This window comes from Mustela lutreola, chromosome 9, assembly GCF_030435805.1.
Source record: "Mustela lutreola isolate mMusLut2 chromosome 9, mMusLut2.pri, whole genome shotgun sequence".
Lineage (NCBI taxonomy): Eukaryota > Metazoa > Chordata > Mammalia > Carnivora > Mustelidae > Mustela > Mustela lutreola.
The window spans coordinates 35587464-35610079 of NC_081298.1; the positions used below are offsets into that span (position 1 = coordinate 35587464).

Here is a 22616-nt window from a genome sequence, read left to right on the forward strand (position 1 = left end):
AGACTGAGAAATTTCACTAGGTACTATTCATTCACTACCTGTAAATGGTGTGGGGGCTGGGGTAAGGGCTAGAAGGACATATGAAGAAAAAGCGGTAAATAAGCCATGTGGAAAATAAATCAAGGAATCAAAACAGTTGATCTGTTAAATTGTATATTCCTGTGCCCAAGCCTTGTGCCCTTGCGGTCTTTTCAAATATTATCATGGGGTGATAGACATATCCCAAAGGTAGACCTTGGAGAGGGGGTTTCTGAGCTGAGCAAGTAGCTAACCTACTTGTGAATTGACTTTGGAAAGATCATATGATAGGAAGTTTTATGAAAACTTTTATTATTAGGGCATCTGGGTGGCACAGTCGGTTAAGCATCTGACTCTTGGTTTTGGCTCAAGCCATGATTTCAGGGTTGTGAAACGGAGCCCTTATGTGGGGCTCCTCATGGAGCTTAGGATCTGCCTGGGTTTCTCTTTCCCTCTCCCTCTGCCCCTCCCCACTTCAAATAAATAAAAATAAGTCTTTAAAAAGAAACTTTGATTATGATACTTTTTGAAGTCATTTTTTTAGTCAATCATGCATCTTGCTCCTTACCTGACAAATATAAGCTAGCTACCTGGATGTAGAGCTATTACAAACTAGAAAACTTTGGGGGCATGATGTACCAGAAAAAGCTTTCAGAGACTGAATTAGCATAGTGTGTAAATATCCATCCAGTAGAGCAGGTAATTTTCTCATTACTCATCAAATAAGTTCCTAAGCTTTAGTTACTCTACCTATTGGTTCTTTGTGGAAATAACTCACAGGCAGCTGAAACATTTCAAAGCAAATTTTCCATCACCTTCCTTCTCTGTGTGGTTTAGGCCTTTATAGACCCTGAATAATAATTTGAATCTGCTGGTTCCCTACTGGCAAGGAGGACAACGGATTTTTTTTTTTTTTTTTTAATCAAGCAATGACTAAATCCTAGGGGGAAAATCTCATTATTATATTAAAAATACATTTAGGGCTATCTGGTCATTCTTAATAGACTTAAATTTATCCAGTGTTTGTTTCTTAAATTAGACTCTGTTACCTTTCCCAGAGCAAGATGAAGAAAATCCTAAACAGTATCATTCATAAGCACAGGAGAGAGGAAAATGCTACCACCACAAGTTAATCCTGTGGGCCTGTGGAATTTTCTGTGAAGCTCTGAATCAGTCTGACTCTCTCCTCATAGGTGGAATATTTAAAGATGTCAATGTGGGTATTAGCAGTTGAAAATTCAGAATACAAAGCCAGTCCTCCCCTGTGACTGCCACATAACTTTTGTCTGCGTATGAGTCTACATGTTGCCAAACTTCCTCTATTTATTTATTAAATCTGGAAAATCCCCCACCTCCTCCATTCTTTCACAAAACTTTCTGCATGAATGACTTTCAGTATGAGGGCCATATATATATTTCCTTTCTCTCCACTGTAGGCTTTTCTCCAAGAGACTTCCACATGCTAAATTAGTGTCACATTTTGGGGGGGCAGGGGGTAATCCTGACTATAAAGGATTTTGAAGTGACTTTGCCTTTGTCACCACTTTCTCCCAGTCCATTCCAACTTGCTTTATCATGAAAGTGAGAACCATAACTAGCAGTTTTATTGGCAACTAAGGGTCTAAGGACCATGCAGATCTTCTTCTTCTTTATTGTATAAGAATCTTTATTGTTTAATGAATATTTAAGTAGACAAATTTCAGCAACATGCCTTGTTTTGGGAATCCTGCTTTAATAAAAACCAAAGCACTATTTGTTAACTTTTATTAATAACACTAATATTTCAAAATACCCTTTGGGTCAGGGAATCGTTAAGAAACAATGACTTGTACTTATTTCAACTAAAAGCAACCTTTATTAAATTCTTACAGCTCTGCTAGTTATGAACGTCCCCTTTACAACTCTGCTTTCCTCCTTTCCTTCTTTTCCTGGGATTCTCTCTCCAATAGCTTGCCATTAAAAACTTGAGCGTGGCCCTGAGGCCAGAGCGCGAGGTGGGTGTGTGGATGTGGTGGCAGGGTTGGGGATTGTGTGTTGTTTTTCCGGATCCGAGAGAAGGATTTTCCATCGCCTGAAAGAGGCCATCAAGTTTTAACATTGCAAGGCACGACTTCTAATCGCACCCTTCCCGGAAAAGTACAAACAGTTCCTCAGCCGAGGTCCCCCACCTCCCACGCACTCTCCAGCTCGCCCTCCCCGCGGAGAACCCCGCGACAGCCTCCCCAACACCTGTGAATCATCCGAGAGGCTGCCACCGCGAAACCATTTGCATACCCCACCACCAGCTCTCCCTCGGTGCCTAAAGCACAACAAAGGAGGACAGTTAGGATTATTTCTTTACGATTATTATTTTTAATCTCTCATATGACCAGCGCCAAATAGCCTTTCCCGCTCACGCTGTTTCGAGCGTCAGCAATCCCCCCCTCCCCGCCCACCCCCGGCCTCGACTGGTACCTAGGTTTGCGCACTGAATGAACCACCAGAATTTTTGTAGCGTCCCAGAGATCCTTGAATCCTCAGCCCTCCACATTCCCCTTGAAAGTCCGGACGGTTCTAAAAGGTGTGTACGCGCTTCCGCGAACTATTCCTAAGAAACCCAACATAAAACCCCAGGCTCCGGTTGCATATTCAACCGAAAACAGCGTCATCTATTTTGCCCTCAGCAAACAACTCTCAACTCCAAGCCGTGAACTCCAGGAAACCCACGCTGGTCGGGTTAACTACCCTTCCCTCCCCCTTCGCCCAATTCATTTTGTATCTCTCAGAGATAATTGCTCTGACGTACTTTAAAATAACGTGTACGAGTCTGTCTCCCCAACTGACCACATTAATGCAAACTCCAAGCGCTCGATGCTGCTTTGATAAAATGAAGAAATCACTCATAAAAATAGCAGCCCACGTAGCCTTGCCATATATGGAGCTGGTGAGGGTTGACAGGGATGCCCCTTCAGAGCCGCTTCTTTAGAAAAAAACACATTGCAGCTGAAGTCCCCTCGGCTCCCTTCTCCCCCTCTTTCTACTCCTCTGCCTTCCCCTCCCCTTCTATGACTCAACCAAAGACAATTCAGCGGGGGGTGGAGGGATTATATATAATCGCATATATGTCGCATATATAACACAATATAACAGAGAGATACATATATACATATACATAGACACACAAAGAATATCAGAAAACCAGTCGCGAGATAAATGTATTTGCCTGACACCGGGTGTGAATAAGAATCGGCCCGTTCAGGTGTTTATAATAAACCCTGAAATACGAAGGTTTGCAGTATAGCGCACCGGGAGCTGAGTCAAGCGCTCCGCACAACTCGGCTCCTCCCCTCCCACCGCCGGCCTCCATCCTCCCTCCGCCCTCCCCTCAACACACTTCCTCCCCGCCCCTCCCAGAGAGGGCTATTAAAAGCTGCTGACGTCAAAAGGGACGGCCATCTTTGATGAGGGCAGAGCTCACGTTGCATTGAAGACGAAACCTCGGGGAGGTCAGGCGCTGTCTCTCCTTCCCTCCCTGCTTGGCGGCTCCTCCACACTTGCAACCTGCAAGGGGCCGGGCGAACACCACCCTCTGAAGAAGCCAAGGTAAGGAGCCTCCACCTCGGGACGTGGTTCTGGTTTTGGATGGCTGCATACCCAGAGGGGACCACAGCCAGGGAGACCAAGTGAGCTTGGGCAAATACAAGTATTTGTGCACCTAGGGTGCGGTATTCCGTGTGTGCGCGTTGGGATAGCTCCGGTCTGGGGCTTTATAAAGTATTTTCTAGGTGAGCTGCTTGGGGAAAGGAGGAATGGGGACATTGCAGATGGAGCGATGGGAAGGAAGCGCAAGGATACGTACCGAATAATAACTTACTCTTTCGAAACAGTAGTGGGACTCTCTCTCTCTTCCATTTTGCGATGCAGTTTTCAGAGATGTTTAGGCTGCTAGGTTTTTTATTTTGTTTTCTATAGACCAAAACAAACAAACCCTGTCGTTCTGACCCTGTTATTTTGACTGTTGTCGTTAAGGCGCTATTATCCAGGGAAGAATTAGGGAACAAGCAGGTTGTGGGCGCTGGGGAGGCGAAAGCAGAAGGGGGAGTTCCCGCCCCGGGCAAGCTGAGCTGCAGCCTCCATGCCCCGCGGACTTGATTTATGCCGCCTGCTTCACGTCAACTGCAGGCTGGCGGAAGGCGGGCGGGTCGTGCTGTGTGGGAGGGCTCTGCGGAGGGCTGGCGGGGGTGGGCTCGCCTTGGGGACTGCGGCGGGCCGCAGTCAGCACCCTGGACAGCAATACCGAGGGCCCTCGAGGGCGCCCGCGACCTTTCAGCACCGCGGACAGCGGTCCGGCAGCAGCAGCGCCGCATCTACCCGCAGCAGAGATGCCCGGCCAGAGCTGGGTGTTTAGGGCTGGAGACCAAACTGCCTCTCTGAGATCCCGGTCTCACAGAGACTCCCTAATAGAGAAGGCATAGTAGGTTAACAATTTTAAAAAAGAAAAAATAAATCCTGCCCACAGGACTCCTTTGCAGGTAATTAATTACCTCTTCCATCCTCAGCTCCTTCATAGCTTCAGAAAAATAAGTCTACTTATGGAAATTTTCATGTTACCCCTTCCCCCCCTTTAGGTCAAAAATAAACACATTTCTTAAATTAAAAAAAAAATATGCACTCATCCTCCAGTTGGATATCAAGGGTTTTGTTTTTAACACAGAGTTTGTCTGCAGACCTTCAGTGGGCATGAATGAGGTATATATATAGATATCATCAACATGATATTTCCATATAAATTTTTATTTGATTAAAAAAAGAGGGGGTAGTTGAACTAAGCAGAATCAACTTTAAGAACAAATCCTTCTTCCCCTTCCTTCTCCCCCATCCTTGTAATTAGGCATGAACATAAGCACATACTCACAAAAATACATCTCTGAGAAATATTACAGGTCCTCCAGGGTATAGATTTAATCTCTTTGGCCATGGTTTCAGAGTGAGTGGAAGTGTTTCCTATGGACCTTAGTTATCTCAACCGATAGTTTCTGATTTGAACATCATTAAGACTGGTTTTCCTCAGGAAAATCCAACTGTGTCCTTCAGGGTAATGCAGGTGTTAGATTGAAACCAGACTCTGACCTAAAGATCTACTGCAATTTCTATTACGGCACTGCGGGATTTTGCTGAGACAGTGATAAGTACTTTAACCATTTTCTATTCTGAGGATTGGGGCCTCTGAGTGAAAAAAATTACCACTGGGATATTTCCTGCTGTTTGATATAACTAAAATTGGCATAAAATGACCAGGAGCAAAACTGTACTATTTGAATAGTTGTTAAATAAGAGTAACAGCGTCATAGGTAGGAATCTATGCAGCACATTAAAAGAAACACTGTCATGAATCTTTGAAAAGCCTCACAATAAGATCTTGGATTGTTTTTGTAAGTCATAACTCCAATCATTTCTATACTAGAGCTCCTAAAATGCCCTGTCAATATAGAGGAGGTACTTTCACTGCCGGCTATTTATTTCCTAATGTTTTTCTATTTCATGGATAACCATGTGTTTCCATATGAGTATATACTGATCTATTACTGTGTATAGTTGTAAAATTAATATTCAGGGACACGTAAGTGCATGAAAAAATTTTATAACTCTGCAATCTGCAAGCGAAATAAACAACTGTGTTTTAGTGATGGGAGGAGGGGAGAAAAGATGAGTAGGAGTCTTTAAAAATGCTTTGACTTCATGCTGCATGTCCAGACAGCTCTGCGTAGTTGCGTCAAATGAAAAAGCCTAACGCTGCCAGAATTACGTGCTTGGACATTAGTAATTACTGCTGGGTTTGTTTGCTAGTGGAAGACTGGGGGGATTGGGGGGGTGGAGGTAGAAGACCGCAGTGGAGCTGGCAAAGGGCAAAGATCTAGAAAGAAGTGGCGATGTGCACAATTATGGAGCTAATTCTAGAACAGCGTACTGAGAAATTAAAGAAAAACATAATTAAAGCATGAATTGAACATTTATATTATTGATAAGCTTCAGAAAAAAAAATGAAGAGATTTTCTATTTTAAATTTTAAACATCCAGGGCAATACGGCAAGAAGAGGCTGGAGCAGATGGACATCAGGATGTGCCAGGAAACATTCATGCAGACCCTCCGATGGTAGCTGCTTGTTTGTTCATTGGCATTTTCTGCATTATCACCTTGGCATTCAGAATGCGAAACAGTTTATAATCTTCTTAACCTCTCCATGGTAAAAATCTCCCAAGAATTTACAGTTTTATTCCTACTTTGTTAAACATGCACAACCACACATGCACAAACACAATAAACTGCCCCTTAATTAGCTTGTCTAATGGAATTCCTAAACTCTAAGTGTTAGCCCCAGAGTGGTGTTTATCAACCAGAAGACTGATATTTCTGCCAGTGGCACCTCTTCCCATAGCAGCCAGCCTTCAGCAGAACGTGTAGGTTTTGATGATTAGTAGAAATAAAAGATAACTTGAGAAAGAGATTGAGAGTGGAGACATGAAGGATAAAAATAGATAAATCTGCTCTTTTATATGATGTACTATGAAAAAACCATTTCTCTCACATTACGAAGCTGCTTCTCAAATCTATAAAGGTAAGAAAATTGGTGTTGTCAGCCTCAGCGTAGATACATTTCTGCAGTGTCATCCCTTGTCAGCAAGGACTGACGTGATAGGAAGATACTGACCAATCAATGAGCACCAGATACATAAATGAACCCCATGGAGGATATAAAGTCTCATGCTTATATGGTCTTTGACCTCAATAAGTTTAGCATGTAATAATCTTAGTAAAAATAATAAACAACAAAAATTAATAAATAATACCAGAATGAAATACAATAAAATAGTGGAAGAAAAATCATGAAGGGAATATATAATGATTTGCCCACTGAGTGTGACCAGAAATAAAGAAGGTAAATTCTAAGGAGGACAATATTGCATTGAACTAGAATGATCTGAGCAAGAAGGCAGTACATCAGCTGATTTTTGGAGGTTGGAGAAGTGGGAGAGATCTGCTGAGTAAAAGTTACAGCACAGGCAGAACTACAAATAAGGCAGACCCAAGTTATGGACAGCAAATTTCCATCCATTTGGGTAGTGAGTCTCTTATGTTTGGGAATATGCTGGAACAGAGACTTGAAGCCTTCTATGGAAGGCTTTGAATACCAAGTTGATGATTTAGTGCTTTATTTTCTAAAGTTAATTTCAGAGGAGAAGCTGATATAATAAAGTAACCAGATCCTTCTTAACATCTGGGAACTGCTATTTCCAGAATGGATTACATTTGCCTTCCTCCAGAAATAGAGGGGAGTAAATTGGTATAAAGGATGATTAATTAGAAGGAAAAAAAATCCTCAGTTAGGCATCCTTTAAGATCCTTCTCAGGATATACGTGGACTTATGAGTCTGCCTAGAAGTTAATGATAAGGTTCAAATTTTCATTATTGACTAGGACAAATTATTCAAGATGAGCACCTACCAGAAAGATTGCAAACCAGGTCAAGAAACCAGGAATGAGAGGCACCCAGAAGGTACACATGCACAATAGACTTGTAGAGCACTCTCTTGCATCCTTGGAGCATTCTGCCTTGTAACATAACACTGGCTGGCTGAATGAAAATAGAGGCCAGTTTTTCTGTGCATGTTTCAGGCTGCCTGACATATACAACCAGTCCCAAGTAGCTAAAATCTGAAGAAAAAAAAATCTATAGTAAAATTTTGGAAAACTGAGGTGAGGTGGACAGATAGCCTATTTCTTTCCTTACCATCCTAGCGGACTCTGCTGAGTCTCCTTACTCCAGGACTAGCTCAAAGTCTGAACTATACCTATTTCATTTTTAATCTTGTGGTTACCACTCTCACAGCAGAGCTTCAGAATTACAAATGCTGTCAGAACTGCTGAACTGAAATAGTCAGAGACTCCATGCGGACGAATAAGTGGCAGTTGCAGACGTAGATCTTGTTGCTCTTTCAATTCTCATGCGGAAGTGTCGAGGGACTATGCTCATCTGTTCTTCACCGAAACACTGGCAGGTGAGACATCCTTAGGATAACATGTTGATTTCCAAGACGATTCCCTGGGGGGGAATTTGGAAATAGTGATGTTTCAGAGGAGGTCAAACTGGTGGTTATTAAAGTGAATGCAGAGGGCCTTCCAAGTATCAAGAGGGAGGGAGAAGACACTGTATAGCATTGAGGAAGCAGAACATGATGAGTGCAGAAAGGGTTTTAAAGTATAATTAGTTGTAAAAGGAGGAAGAGATTTCAGGGAAATTTCCAGAGAACTTTAGCTGCAGTGTCAGAATTACTATCACTGCTCTAATGATAATAGCTACTCACTGCTACATAATTTTCTTCACAAGGATTTCAAAGCATTTCACCCAATATAAATGTACCACCAGTTTCTGATTTCTAAATGAATACTGCAAACCACAGTTATAGGATGAGTTTATATATGATATTAGATAACATTTAGTAAGCCATAGCTATCATGTAGAACAGATACCCAAAGCCATGATTAATCAGAATAGGTTTATGGGGGAGAAGAGTGAGCCACTAATTCTAAAAGCTTTTACCTGTACCAGTTCAGTAAATCTGCATAACAACCCTGTATTCAGGGTATCGTTACTATTTCCATTTTACAGATGAGCAAACTGAGGCAACGGAAGGCTGAGAAACTTGCTTAAGATCACAGAGCAGAGTCCAGAGACTAAGCCATTAACTGTCTATTATGCGACCTCTTGCATCATCCACATTTTTCGTATCGGCCAAATCAGGCCCAGAGAATGTACATGATTTCTTTTCCAATATCTTTTCCCCTAGATTGTGCTGCAGGGCATGATGGCAAAGATGCTGATCAGGAGCCAGGAGACCCAGTTCTAGCCCTGAAGCATCTGCTTGTAATTTCCTGTTTGGGAGTCCCCCTATCTTTACATAAGTCACTCAACCACCATTGAACTCAGTTTGTTTATCTATAGAATGGCAGATCTGGACTAATATTTTCCAATACCTGTACTATTCAGAAGTTAATGAAATTGGTGCTGCAAACTCTGGATAGTAGGTCTGGTTCCAGTGACCTGTTGATCTCAGCAGGCCCTGCCTTAACATTGCTTCAGTACCTGACCTGACTCCCACCCCCATTATGAGATTAATTTACATCCAGTCTCCCTCCTCTTCAATTTCTCATTCCCCCTCTCTCTTTCTCTTTTCCCCCCTCCCAGGAATTTCTTTCGCATCATCTTTCTGAAGTCTTATGGTCAGACTTCAGAAATCCTGGCTTTTTCCTCAAGGCCCTGATCTGAGCCATCAGTGTTTTGGGGACCTTTCACCCTTCTCAATCAGATTTATTGTTCTCTGGCACAGACTGTTTCCTACAACCTGCCTAAACTTTTTATAATTCTTTTCCCAGCCTAATTAACTGGCGGTTGCTGTTTTTCTTTTTATCCCTTTCTAGACCTAAAGCAGTTTATTAGCTACTATTGCTTCATTTCTCCTCTTTCTTCCTCTGCCACTTGGAAAAAAGGAAAACACTTTCCTAGAATCTGTGAGCTCTTAAGTACTTAAACCATAACAATTCCATGTGATTTGAATCACGTAATATTAGTAGCTAGTTCAAAAACTAATCAAGTTTGATGGATGGGTTAAGGGTGGAGAGGGAAAATAACATTTAAAAAAGCTTTAAGGGGCGCCTGGGTGGCTCAGTTGGTTAAGCCGCTGCCTTCGGCTCAGGTCATGATCCCAGCGTCCTGGGATCGAGTCCCACATCGGGCTCCTTGCTCGGCAGGGAGCCTGCTTCTCCCTCTGCCTCTGCCTGCCACTCTGTCTGCCTGTGCTCGCTCGCTCTCCCTCTCTCTCTCTCTGATGAATAAATAAAATCTTTAAAAAAAAAAAAAAAAAAAGCTTTAAGAGGGCGCCTGGGTGGCTCCGTGGGTTAAAGCCTCTGCCTTTGGCTCCGGTCATGATCTCAGGGTCATGATCTCAGGGTCCTGGGATCAAGCCCTGCATGGGGCTCTCTGCTGGGCAGGGAGCCTGCCTCCTCCTCTCTCTCTGCCTGCCTCTCTGCCTACTTGTCATCACTGTCTGTCAAATAAATAAATAAAATCTTTAAAAAAAAAAAAAACCTTAAAGGTCAAGGGACAAAGAAAAGGTGAAGCCTTAAAGCCTCTGAGATTTATAGTTCAGAGGCTAGCAGCTGGCAGTACAATGTTTATTAATTAAACTCAGTCACGTGTGAATTGAAGTCCCATGCTCCCGAAAAGCTGTGTTTTCCCCTTGTTGCTAAAATCCCATTCCTCCTGCAATGTTTTACCAGAGTAAAGCATGGCATGACAAGAGGAAATCTTAACTGATTTCTTCACTGCTGTCTCTCAGAGGTTAGCCTCGGCAGCAATTTAACTGATGATAAGAACAGATCTGTATCCCCTAAAAGAGATGAGGGACAATCCTGTGGAAGGGTTCGTGTTTCCTTTTAAATGCTCAGTGATCACTCTAGAGAAATTGAAAGTAAATGACAGTGTCATTACCAGATTGACGCTGTATGACAGCAGCACTGGCTTTATGGATGGGCTTTCCGTGGTCGTGGAAAAATACACATGATCCTCTTAGCTAGTAAAGGAAGCCAAATTGTGTTTCCTGTGAAGTGGGAACTCAAACGACTCACTAATCTTTTCTCCTGCTTTGGGGTTTTTGTTGTTGTTGACCTGATTTGGTTCCTAGTACCCAGAGATGGTTAATGCTCTCGCGTCTCGTGTTTGTGCTTTCGGCTCCCTCCCCTCCTCCATCCTCCAAAACAGTCCATTTTATACTTGAAGAACAAGATTCTATTCCCACTAAAATGGTAGGTTCTACAAAATGACCACCTGGTCTCATCAATTCCCCATCGCTTCCTATAACCAAATCCCACCAGTCACAGGTTTTGAACTTGGGAGATGACTCTTCATGCCTGCAGGCTTGAGCCAGTGGCTTCTGTTCTTTGGTCGTCAGCACTTCTGAAAATGAAAGCCTCAGAGGTGCCCCCCTGAGGCCAGATTTGCACTGCACTCTGGCCCTGCTCCTATTTTAGACAAATCCATTTGTGTAGTTCTGAGAATTCTGCAAGTTGGACAGAATTCCTTTGCGATGGGGATTCTCAGACCAAATTGCTGATTTCCTTTCTTTATATTCATCTTTTGTACAATTTCAAAAAATTAATGACTGAAAAGTTGCTAAGCCATGCATTTCTTGAATTTCTCTGCAGTTAGTCCCAGATCCGTCTGACAGCTCCAAGTAAATCAGACCGTGACTTATCCATTGATAAACAGAAATTAGAGGGACATACATGCTCATGTGTCTGCTAGGAAGACTATGCAATAGTCCTGTCAAGTGAATTTTTTATTTTATTGGAAAATCCTATTGTAAACTCACTGTAACACTAGAAATCAAGATAGCATTCCTGATTTAGGCCAGGGAAATTGCTGAACATACCCAATTTTTCCAATTCTAAGATGACTCTCCCTAGTATTCCTCAAACTTAAATCAGCCGTCATCATGGCACTTTTCATTAATTAATTAATTCAACAAATATTTATTGAGCATCTGTCATGTGCCAGAAAACACTGTACTGATTACCGAAGATAGAGCAGTAAATAAAGCATGCACGTTTCTGCCTTCATTGCATTTTTCTGGGCATGCCCTTTTGACATGTTATTATTTTAGAAGACGTGTTTCACATAGGATCCCTTTTTAAATCTAAGATTATTAACCCAACTTAGAAAAGAACTTGGTTCTCTATTCAACATGCGCAATTGATTGAAGGTTTCTACTGAATGGTCAGTATCCATAGAGGGATTGCTACATCATAAACAGAATATGTATTAACACCCTCAGTCATCAAGGAATTCAGTAAATGTCTAAGATATACCCTTACATAAATTTGTCTCTATGGACATGGCAATCAACTAAGATATCACTAACATTTCCTTTAAGTGCATATATCCCAGTCTTTTGGCACCTATCTTTATAGATCCTTCCCACCAGTCATGGGGGAAACAGGTCAAGCTTTGAAGAACATGGTACCTCCTCAGTCAGAAAATCTAGCCCTGACTGTAAAGGTCATGGAACAATGTAAGAATAGGGTGACTGAGAGAAAGAGCAGCATTTTTTGATGACAGTAATTCCCAAGCCAATCCACTTACCTCCTCTGGGAACTTCCTGTCATGAAACAAGGTTTCAAAGATTCAGGATCAAGTAGAAGTATGTATTAGGCTCCCAACTCTTGCCTTTAGAAATGTACCTTTTCTTCCCAATGAGCAATGCTCCCATCTCCCTTATATGATTTCTCACATAGCTTTGTAATTACATATGCATTTTTCTTCCTTAACAGACTATAAAATCTTTGAGAGCAAGGGCAATATGTTTAACCATTTTTGAATCCTTGGTAACAGTGCCTGTCACACACCAGGTATACAGGACATGAATGAGTGAATGGGATTACCAACCACCCCTTTGCAGAAAAAAGAATTCTACTACTGTAAGTAATTCCTCCTTTTATTAACCAAATGTTATGATCAGAACAACTCAGGAATGCATATTCACCCTAACTGTTGGAATGAAGTTTGGTGCCAACGAAGTTCTTGTGTTCACCTCAACTAGCTGCCAAACTTTGGCCAATGATTTCTTTTTTCTGACCTGCTCTTTTATCACCTATAAGTCAGGGGTTAAAATGCTAATGAAGACTCAGGTGATTCTCAAGGAAAGTGAGGCCAAAAGCAGGTTTGTATTCAGGGATGAAAAGCCATTGCCTATGAGTGATTTAAGTCAAATTACATACAGAGCCAAGCTATTTGACATATATAAAATACATAGCTAAAATTCTTTACTTTTTACTAAGATGAAAAAGATGTTTTTGATTCTGCTGTCCACACATATCATAGTCACTGAGAGAGTGGTTCTTCAGCCAACTTTAATTTTCTGGTTTACGTATTTGCTGCTTCTCTGGTAGAATGGCGGCATGGTTGAGTTGGCTTCCCAGCAAATGCTAACTTTTCCTTTCAAACATCCAGTGTTCTCTTGCCTAGGAGAGAAAAATAAACTGAGGCATGATGTGGTAAATCACTCCCATTTATCTTTAAAAAAAAAAAAAAAAAGCTGTTACCAGCTAAGGACTGGATTTTGCATTTCTTTTTCCCCAGCCCTTCTCATGAAACAAGTCTAAAACCATGGGTCAGTTACCCTGCACCCTACTTTCTCCAGCTGCAAACAAGTCTACCACTTGACGAACATAAGAAAAAGCTAACTAACTTATGGAATGACTGTGGTATGGTACACTAGACCATTCGCATACATTTTCTCATTGAATCTCTATGGCAACCTTAAAAGGGCTTAAAATTCTCATCTCTGACTGCAAAGCCTGTGTTTTTTCCCAACTATGAATTTTCCCCATCAGTTGCATACAATCCGTTGAGATCTACCAGAAAGCATGCTCTGGACATGTAGAACATGAGTCAGCAAAATCCAAAAAAACTCAGTCCTCTGGGCTAGAAAGTCAGGTGAGATATGGTAGTATGGGGAACCAGGAGAAACAAAGTATCCAGCAAGCTCCTTGAGCACTGCATTGAGAGAAATGGCTGCATACTTGGCCCATTTCTGCCACTGCAATTATAGGACCCGGACCAATTTATGTAACCTGAATTGAGCCTCAATTTTCACGTCTATAAAAAGCAAGCAATAGCTGCCTTATGTATGTCACGTGGTTGTCATGAGACTTAAAGGAGCTAATGCTTGTCAAGATCTATTCCTTCCATCACTCTGCAATCGAGGAGGAAACTGTTATTACCATGCTCTAGTAGCCATCATTTGCCATGCCAGATTTTCAGTGTTCTTTACTGCAGATGATGTGAAGACCGTATGCATCTTTTCCTCTTTATAATGTTGAGTTTGCTTAAAGACATAGGTCTTGGTATCATTATATCTTAGTTTGCACAGCATGCATGATAAAATGGGAAAATGTGTCAACAGTCTGGTTTTTCTACTTGGGGGAGGATTTTTAAAAATGCCTTTGAAGAGCATTTCTGCTTATGGAATGGACTTGTGAGTCTCTGGATAGCGTTTGGAGATACAAGAGGCTCAGTTATGGTTTAAACACTGGTCCCCTTTTGCTTGGTGCCTGGGGACTTAAGGCCCTTAATGAGTTAAAAAGAGATGGTATGCAAAATTTCCTGCTCTTCTTTAGCTTGAGAAAAAGAAATTTGCTGTAAGCTATTTTGTGAATCGTTACCGAAGCTACATCTGTTGGCTTCATCTTGTATTCAGCTTTGTGTGAGGTTTTTTGTCAGGGAGGGTTGGATTCCTTACTAAATATTGTGTGCGTGCGTGTGTGTTTTGTATGTGTATACAATACGCAAGCAGAGAGGTGCAAACACAGATGTTTTCTTGGAGGCGGCCTTGGGCACAAGATTCCGGCCTATCTCACCTCATTGTCAAAAGCTTTAGTTTTATTCATAAGCCAATAAATATAAAACCTGCATAGGTGTGTTACATGATCTGCAAAATGGATGCTGCTATGTCGCATTCACAGAATGATTTTTCTTCCGAGTTCCAGATCCCCCAAAGCAACCCTGCCTATGGCCATGACCTCAGATTCTGCTTTTGGGAGCAGTCCTGTGCATCTAGACCTTGAGGATAGGAGAGATTTTGGGGAAAATTTTTGAAACTCACATTGTCTTTTGAGCATCTACTATGTACTAGTTACTATATTTTAGTCTATTATACTGGTATACTACTAGTATACTACAAGTATAGGATGGTCTAGTATACTAGTAGCTAGTTTTTTTTTTTAATATTTTATGTGTTTATTTTAGAGAGAGAGAGAGAGAGAGCATATGTGCAAGTAGGGGGAGGGGCGGAGAGAGAGAATCTCAAGCACACTCAGCGCTGAACACAGAGCCTCACAAGAGGCTAGATCCTGGGACCCTGAAATCACGACCTGAGCCACAATCAAGGGTCTGACAGTTAACCAAATGAGCCACCCAGGCACTCCCTAATGTAGCTAGTATTATACTTAATTTGTACAGCAATCTTCTACGTGGTGGGTGTTATTTTCTATACTTAGAGAGGATACTGTTTGATAAAGGTCCTTTCAAGGTGCTAAGTGCTGCCCGTCCCCTCTCCATGAACCAGTGGATACATTAACTGGGGTTAGTGATCCAAATATCAGGCTTTCTGTTTTAGCCTGACTAGGGAAAAAAATGGTTAGGACCAGCAGCTGGAATCAGATGAGTTCTGCTCCAAGTCTACACTGGGACCCACTAAGGGAGAAAGGGCTGCAGAGATATGTGTAATCAGAACATCTAGAAACCTAAGGTCCTACCTTCCTTCTCCATCCATCCTTCCCAAAGCACAGAATCTTTCTCAGGAGGTTTGTAGCTTGGAGCAGACAAATCTGAGAGAAAAAACCAAGTTGGGAGAGAGAAAGTTGGGAGCCATCCTGAGCTCTGATTTCTCACTGCCCATTTCCTATCTCACAGAGTACTTGAGCTGGGGCAAATAAGAAAAGGATTGGAGGGGGTGGTAGAAGGTCTCTTCCCTGTACTGGTCTTCCCAAAGAGAGGAGGTTCCCATTTTAAGGGACAAAGTAGGAATTGATGAGTCTTTGAACATCAGAAAAGTTCCTCTTTCTTCCACCTGGCTAATACGAGAGAAAACTTTGAACTTAAGATCCTAAGTGCAGTATTACTGACCCTCCACAATCAGTGACCCATTACATTAGGACACTGGTTCTTAGGCGAGAGTCTTTGGACCAGCATCATCATCATCATCGTCACCGGAGAGGCTGTTAGAAATGCTGTTCTGAGGCCCCACTCCACACCTACACAATCGGAAACTCCAGTGCAGTGGGGAGGGCTGGAGTCTGTGTTTTCATCCCCTCCAGGTGATTCTGAGGCAGGCTCAAGTTTGAGAACTAACGTGCTAGCGATCTAGGAGCTCCTCAAGGGTTCACATTCATCTTAAACAGGGTCCGATGAGGATGAGGTATTTTCACTGTCTCTGCCTCACAAAAGCTGTGACCAGGAACTTAGAGAGGAGCTATCCTGGGCCACTGGCTAGAAGTCTCTACTTACTGAGGACAAGAGTCTTAGGTGGGGGATGCAGGGCTCTTTTTTCTGCTTTTCTCCCCCTATAACAATGGCTCAATCTCTTGCTCCTAGAATCTGCCCCCCAAAACCTCTCAAAATGTAAAATTGCACCAGATGACTAGAGAGCCCCTTTCTTCTTTCTGCTGCACCAGCCTGAAGGATACCAGAGAGGAAAATGTACCCACTGTGCAAACGATACAGCCATTCCCATGGAGGAATTCCCATGGAGGAATTCCCATTCCTCTTTTGGTCTCCTCCATAAACTGTCACAGGTACAAGGAGGCGACATGACCGCTTTTCATACATCCCTGCAGTTTCTTATTTTCTGCTCTGGACCCCAGCTCCAACTGCCCTTGAGGAAGGAAAGGATCCTGCTGGCTCTCATTGCCCTTCTTTTCTGTGTAGAATCACACATTGGGGTTGCTGGGGCAGACTTCACAAATGGCATTTTTAAAAATGACACATGACCAGGCCCAGAGATAAATGACTTACCAGAGTCGCAGCTTAAGTGTTTGCAGCCAGGGCTGTCGGCTCACGGTTGAGTGCTGCTTCCGCTGCCCTGGCCTGCCTTGCCACTTCTGCCTTCACCTCTTTTCACGTTTTCTCTCCAGCACAGGGCCACACTCCAGGCTGGAAATCTCTCAGTCTGTTGTTACCCTCTGAGGCCTTCAGCCTCGGATGGTGACCCAACGTCTATAAAAGCAAGGAAGGAACATTCTTATGATCCTCAGCTGCCAGGCAGAGCTTCCTGAAAAGGATGGCTGTATGGCTTATGTCTTTTTGGTTTTGCATATAACAAAAACCCAAATATAAGTGGTTTGGGCAAAAATGGGGATTGACTGGCTCAGAGAATGCAAGTAAATGTTGAAGAGCCAAACCATGGGAAAAGCAGAGGTTTACTATGGAGGTTCACGCTTTTCCCACCTGTCCTGGATTCCTTCTGAGTACTGATTCTGCTTTCTCTTTGAAAAACCCACTTCCTCCTTCCACGTACCAGAAACGTGGCTCCCAATTTGTTCTTCCTACACATCCACTATGGAAAAGGCACTGCCATTTGTTTCCTGTACCCCATGTTCAGAAATCTTGGGGAAAGACCCTGGTTGATCCAGCTCGGGGCAAGTGCTCACCTACACCCCTCAGCTGTGAATGTGAAGCGTTAAGGAAAATAGGACTTGGAGGCTGGAACCACATGATTTGATTGGGGGAAGAACCAGTTTCTTGGCAGACATAGTAAGTCATATTATATGTCCTATAATTTTTATCAGGTCACTTACCAAACACCTGTCTTAATTCACCCTGTAAGTGTTTAGTGACACTTGCTTCTTTTTTCCAAATTGTTTCTCCTGCTATGACCTAATTTTTTTTTTTTTTTTTTTTTTAAATTTATTTGACAGACAGATCACAAGCAGGCAGAAAGGCAGGCAGAGAGAGAGGAGGAAGCAGGCTCCACACTGAGCAGAGAGCCCGATGCGGGGCCCGATCCCAGGACCCTGGGACCATGACCCGAGCCGAAGGCAGAGGCTTTAACCCACTGAGCCACCCAGGCGCCCCTATGACCTAATTTTTAAAACTTCATGGCATCTCTGGCAGGAAAGATGGTAAAAGAAAACAAAAAAATAACCATTTTTCAGATCTGAAGACTGGGGCCTAAGAATCTGACTGCCCTGGGGGCACCTGGGTGGCTCAGTGGTAAAGCCTCTGCCTTTGGCTCAGGTTATGATCTCAGGATCCTGGGATAGAGCCCCGCATGGGCTCTCTGCTCAGTGGTAAAGCCTCTGCCTTTGGCTCAGGTTATGATCTCAGGATCCTGGGATAGAGCCCCGCATGGGCTCTCTGCTCAGCAGGGAGCTTGTTTCCCACCCCCCTCTCTCTCTGCGCCTGCCTCTCTGACTACTTATGATCTCCGTAAAATAAATAAATAAAATCTTAAAAAAAAAAAAAAAAAGAAGAAGAAGAAGAATCTGACTGCCCTGAAGAAGGCAGTCAAATTAGTCAAAGGCAGGGCCAGCTCAAGGATGAAGATTAGCCAGATGTCCAGTTCTGTTCCTAATTCATGGATGGTGAACTAGTGGCCTTAGGCTTAATGTGACCCCAAAACTTACTTTACTTGCCCAGTGCTGGATTTGCAGATATCTTAAAAAATGAATGCCTTAAGGCAGCATATGTGCCCTCCAATTTGCCATAGAGCCTAACACTATAAAACTTTTTATACCTTGTTGTCCACTTGGTTCTGTTATCTTCCTCTATCCTAGAGACATTTGAGTTTCTTCTGCGGCCTGCCAAAGTTATGGCATTTTTGGTGGTTCTGTGACCTGCCAGAACCAAATACAAGAAGTTTCTTGGCAAATTGTGGCAAAATTCTTTTGCCACAGTTCTTCCCTCAAGATGTCTTCATAAGTTAAATCAATATTTTGAGAGCTAAGATGGGGCAAATAAATTGCACTAAATAGACCAACCAATTTTTTTACTTTTTAAAAATCTGAATACAGTTAGCTTTTTGCTTTTCCCACTGACCCTGCTGGCAATCTGGGGACAGCTATGAATCCCTTTGCAGAATGACATTGTTTTAATGTATAAAATAGAATATGTAAGATCTCCTAAGAAACAAGTTGTATTGAAATACAATTACTAAATTTTTTTTTATAATTTGTGATATAGTAATACATGATCTTTTAAAAAGTACAATATAAAATAGCAATATTTGGTGGAGAGTCTAACAACAACCACAATTTCAAGTGGTGATGAGAATATATATTTTGAGATATCTGTAACAACCATGGCATAATCCTAGAAGACATCTGAGATTTCTACTGGGTTCGAGAACCACATCAGGGTTCAGGACCCCCTCCAATACTCCCAGTGTGGGGGTGGGAGTAAGCCAATGGAGAGGAAAGAAGGGTTGATCTACATGTCATGTGGGCACAGGCAATACCTAGGGTTCCCCAAAGCAGTTATTTTTTGCTGTGTAACAAATTATCTCCAAACCTAAAACAGCAATTTCTTATTGTTCTTGGGCCTCTGGGTTAGCCAGGTGCTTCTTCAGTCAGCTGGTAGATTTCTGGGGTCTTGTCGGTCTGTAACATCCTCACTTCCATGAATTGGTACTGCCTGGAGGTTCCTGGAGGTTGGTACTGGGTGTGGGCTTGAGTGGCAGGTAACTAGACCACATATCTCTCATCATCTGAAAACAGAAAGGGTGAGCACCAATATGGAAGCACTTTTCAAGTCTGTTTAGGTCACATTTGCTATTGTCCCATTGGCCAAAGAAAGTCTCATGGCCAAGCACAGAGTCAGTATGGGAGAAACTACAGACACCGAGAGGGGAGTTCTAACAACCATTTTTGCAAAATTATCTACCACAGCTCCCGGCAAACTTGGGAGCATTAGACAGAGGAAAGCCCTCCATCTACCACAGGATAGGCACCAGGCTCTGCCTGTCCATCCTGGGGCTCGACAACTCCCACCAAATGCCACTAAAATCAGGGAATTTAGGCATGGTTTATTATTAACCTGCCAAACTTAGAGCCCCTGGGCGTAAGTTTTAGATATCCTTGGGTCAAGAAGGCACCTGGAACATCTTGCTACATCTCTCCAAGTTGAGCAAACAACCACAGCCCCAGATGTCCGGTAAATTCACGAGGTAGGCGAAAGGAAAATTTTCTCCTCTGAACATTGAGGATGAGTAAGCCTTTCTGGATTCAGACTGGAAAAAAAATATCACCTTCTTATTGTTTGGTGATGACGTTTCTTTCTTTCTTTTTTAAAGATTTTATTTATTTATTTGACAGAGAGAGACACAGTGAGGGAGGAAACACAAGCAGGGCGAGTAGGAGAGGTAGAAGCAGACTCCCTGCAGAGCAGGGAGCCCGATGCAGGGCTCAATCCCAGAACTCTGGGATCATGACCTGAGCCAAAGGCAGACGTTTAACAACTGAACCACCCAGGTGCCCAACATTTCTTTATCTGAAATTTTGCCTGGGCTGGCCTTGGTGAGGGCAGTTGTATTTGAAAGGTTTTTGTTTTGTTTTTTTGTTTTTGTTTTTTCCTTTCCTTCCAGAAGCCCTCCCCTGTTTAAGCAAACTCTTCTTTCTGCTCTAATTGCAAGAGCTCCCCATAACGGTAGAAACAATTCTCAGCCCGTCCTCTGCCCAATGAGCACTTTGAAAATGGGAACCCAAGGGAGGAGGCAGTGGAAAAAACCCTGAAGGCTTTTCAACTGTGCTGCTGCATCATGGAAAACCAGCCAGGCACCTGCGCTGGGCCTCCCAGCAGGTCCCACCGGAGCCCTCGTCTTAGTTATTCCGTAGATGAGCAGGGGATGTCTGACTCACCCAGCTGTCTAGTCCCACACTTCAAAGAGCATTCTGAGTCCTGCTGTACATTTTCTCAGCTCACTTCACATATCAGACGGCAGACTCCTGAAGCTCAGACCCCGAGCAGAAGAATTGTTCTCTCTTTTAGATCCTGCACCCACATCTTTACTGAGCTCTCCTACCACACACGCACAACTTAAAGGTTTCTAAATTCTTGAGTCAGAGTGCTATCTCACGTTGGGTCCTCCCAGAAGCAGACTCTGAAGAGTGTTAGTACGCATATCGTATTCGAGAGGCGATCCTAGAGGAGGCTGGTAGGTGAGCAGGGAAGTAAGAGAATGAGGAGGCAGTCAGCGCAGAGGTGGGTATGGGCAGGTTACCACCTGCTGGGCCTCAGTCCCAGAATGCTTCATCTGAAAGGCCAGGAATCGAGTATTTGTGAAGCACTCCCATCCTTCATTGGCTAAGGGCTGTTAACTTGCCTCCAGCCCTGTGGGAAGCCCAGCCTAACCTGAGACTGGAGAAATCCCCATCGTAGGGAGTCATAGCTTGAGTAACCCTCGGAATGTACAGGAAAGGTGGGGGCCAAGGAGATACAGGTGGGGCATTAAGAATGGCTGGTACCACTGTGTCAACTGTCACCTCCAGATACCTCAAGCATCACAACACCTGTCTTGAGCTTTGGTGCATTGATGATTTAGTCCTGTGTTTATTTAACACATATTCATTGGGCTCCTACTGGGTACCATTCACTCACACCCATAGGCTAGGCAGTAAGCTAAGGTTTGGGGGAACATCATCTCATTTGCTTGTCACAACAAACTGCAAGGAGGGATTATTGGTTTCATTCTACAGATGAGGAAAGTGAGGTTCAGTGAGGTTAATAAATTACCTCTAGTCCCTCAGCCTGAAAATGGCAGAGCCAAGATCCCCATCCTGGTCCACCTTCAAGTCTCAACTCCATTCCATGGTAAACCACCACCCAATTAGGTCAGGGTATGATTCTCCTCATTTGAGAGAAGCCTCAACCCCACCCAGCTGCTGTGCCACCATCTTCCAGAATCTCTCCCCTCTCTCTTCTTTGTCTGTCCTGTTCTTTCATCTTTAGTTCTCAAGCTGGTTCCAGGGAATTACCTCCAACCTCTTTGGTGTTGCAAACCCTCTCTCAGGGCAGGGGGCTGTCACTCCCATCCTCCAGACCCCCTGACCCTGGCCATGGTGACCGCTTTCTCCAACCTCATTACGTCTTTGACTCTCTAGGTCTTTAAACAACCCCCAACTTACATCCACCCGTGATCTGTTCTCCTTCAACCAGCACGTGTCGGCACTTTGGCAGGTCCTGCTGTTTCCGATATCCTGCTGAAGGAATCAGGGAACCATCTCTTTTTGACATCTCGTGACTTGAGGGCTGATTTCAGTTTTCACCCCGGGGACTCCATGCAAACAGGCAGCAAATGGCTTGTTTTTGAGCATCGGACCAAAATGCAAGTCCCAATTTACTGTTGTTAATATTTTAAAAATAGAATGGCATGAGGTGAGGACCAAGAGAGGGAATAATTAATTCCAGCCTGCCAGCAGGGGAGTGGGAGGAAGGCGGCAGCTTTTGCTGTCTTGGGGAGGACACTCTGCAGTAAACACAGAGCTTCAGCCTCCAGGTGGCAAAGGAACATAAAGGGGGCAGGTGGGGTGCAAAACAATGCTGCACGGCACCATTTCGGAGAGAGTATGTCTGACTTCATGAAACACATACGATCTTTTCGAAAAACAATATCCTAGAGCATCAGCGCCAGTACTATCTCTGGTGCTCAGGGGCCAGTACCGGGGAGCAGCCCATTCTGCCCACCTCTCCTAGAACCAACCAGAAGATAAAGTTGAAACTACAAGAAGTGAAAGAATGGGGCTGAGGTCTGTGATGGAAAATGGCTTGTTGTAGACCTGTGAGTGCAAATTGTATACCATGGATCCAAATAGACCATTTTAATTTTTAATTTTAATTTTTTTTTATTTTTTGAGAGAGAGAGCATGAGCAGGTGGGTGGGGGGGACAGAGGGAGAGGGAGAGAGAATCCCATGCAGGCTCCATGCTCAGCACAGAGCCTGATGTGAGGCTCGATCTCACCACCCTGAGATCAGGACCTGAGCCGAAATCGGGAGGCAGACATATAATGGAC

The 22616-nt window shown here is 43.4% G+C and overlaps 1 protein-coding gene across 3 annotated transcripts in view; it reads left to right on the plus strand.

Moving 5' to 3' along the window:
- The first annotated feature begins 3450 nt into the window (after positions 1-3450).
- SNAP25 (synaptosome associated protein 25) overlaps positions 3451-22616 on the plus strand; it is an 84680-nt gene continuing 65514 nt past the window's right edge. The window contains exons 1-2 of one of the 3 annotated variants that reach the window (XM_059134023.1): positions 3455-3600; positions 12461-12529. The gene's annotated coding sequence lies outside the window, so the exon portion shown is untranslated. Of the gene's footprint in view, positions 3601-12460; positions 12530-22616 lie in introns of all 3 variants that reach the window. The other 2 variants (XM_059134024.1, XM_059134022.1) reach the window with 2 other exon arrangements.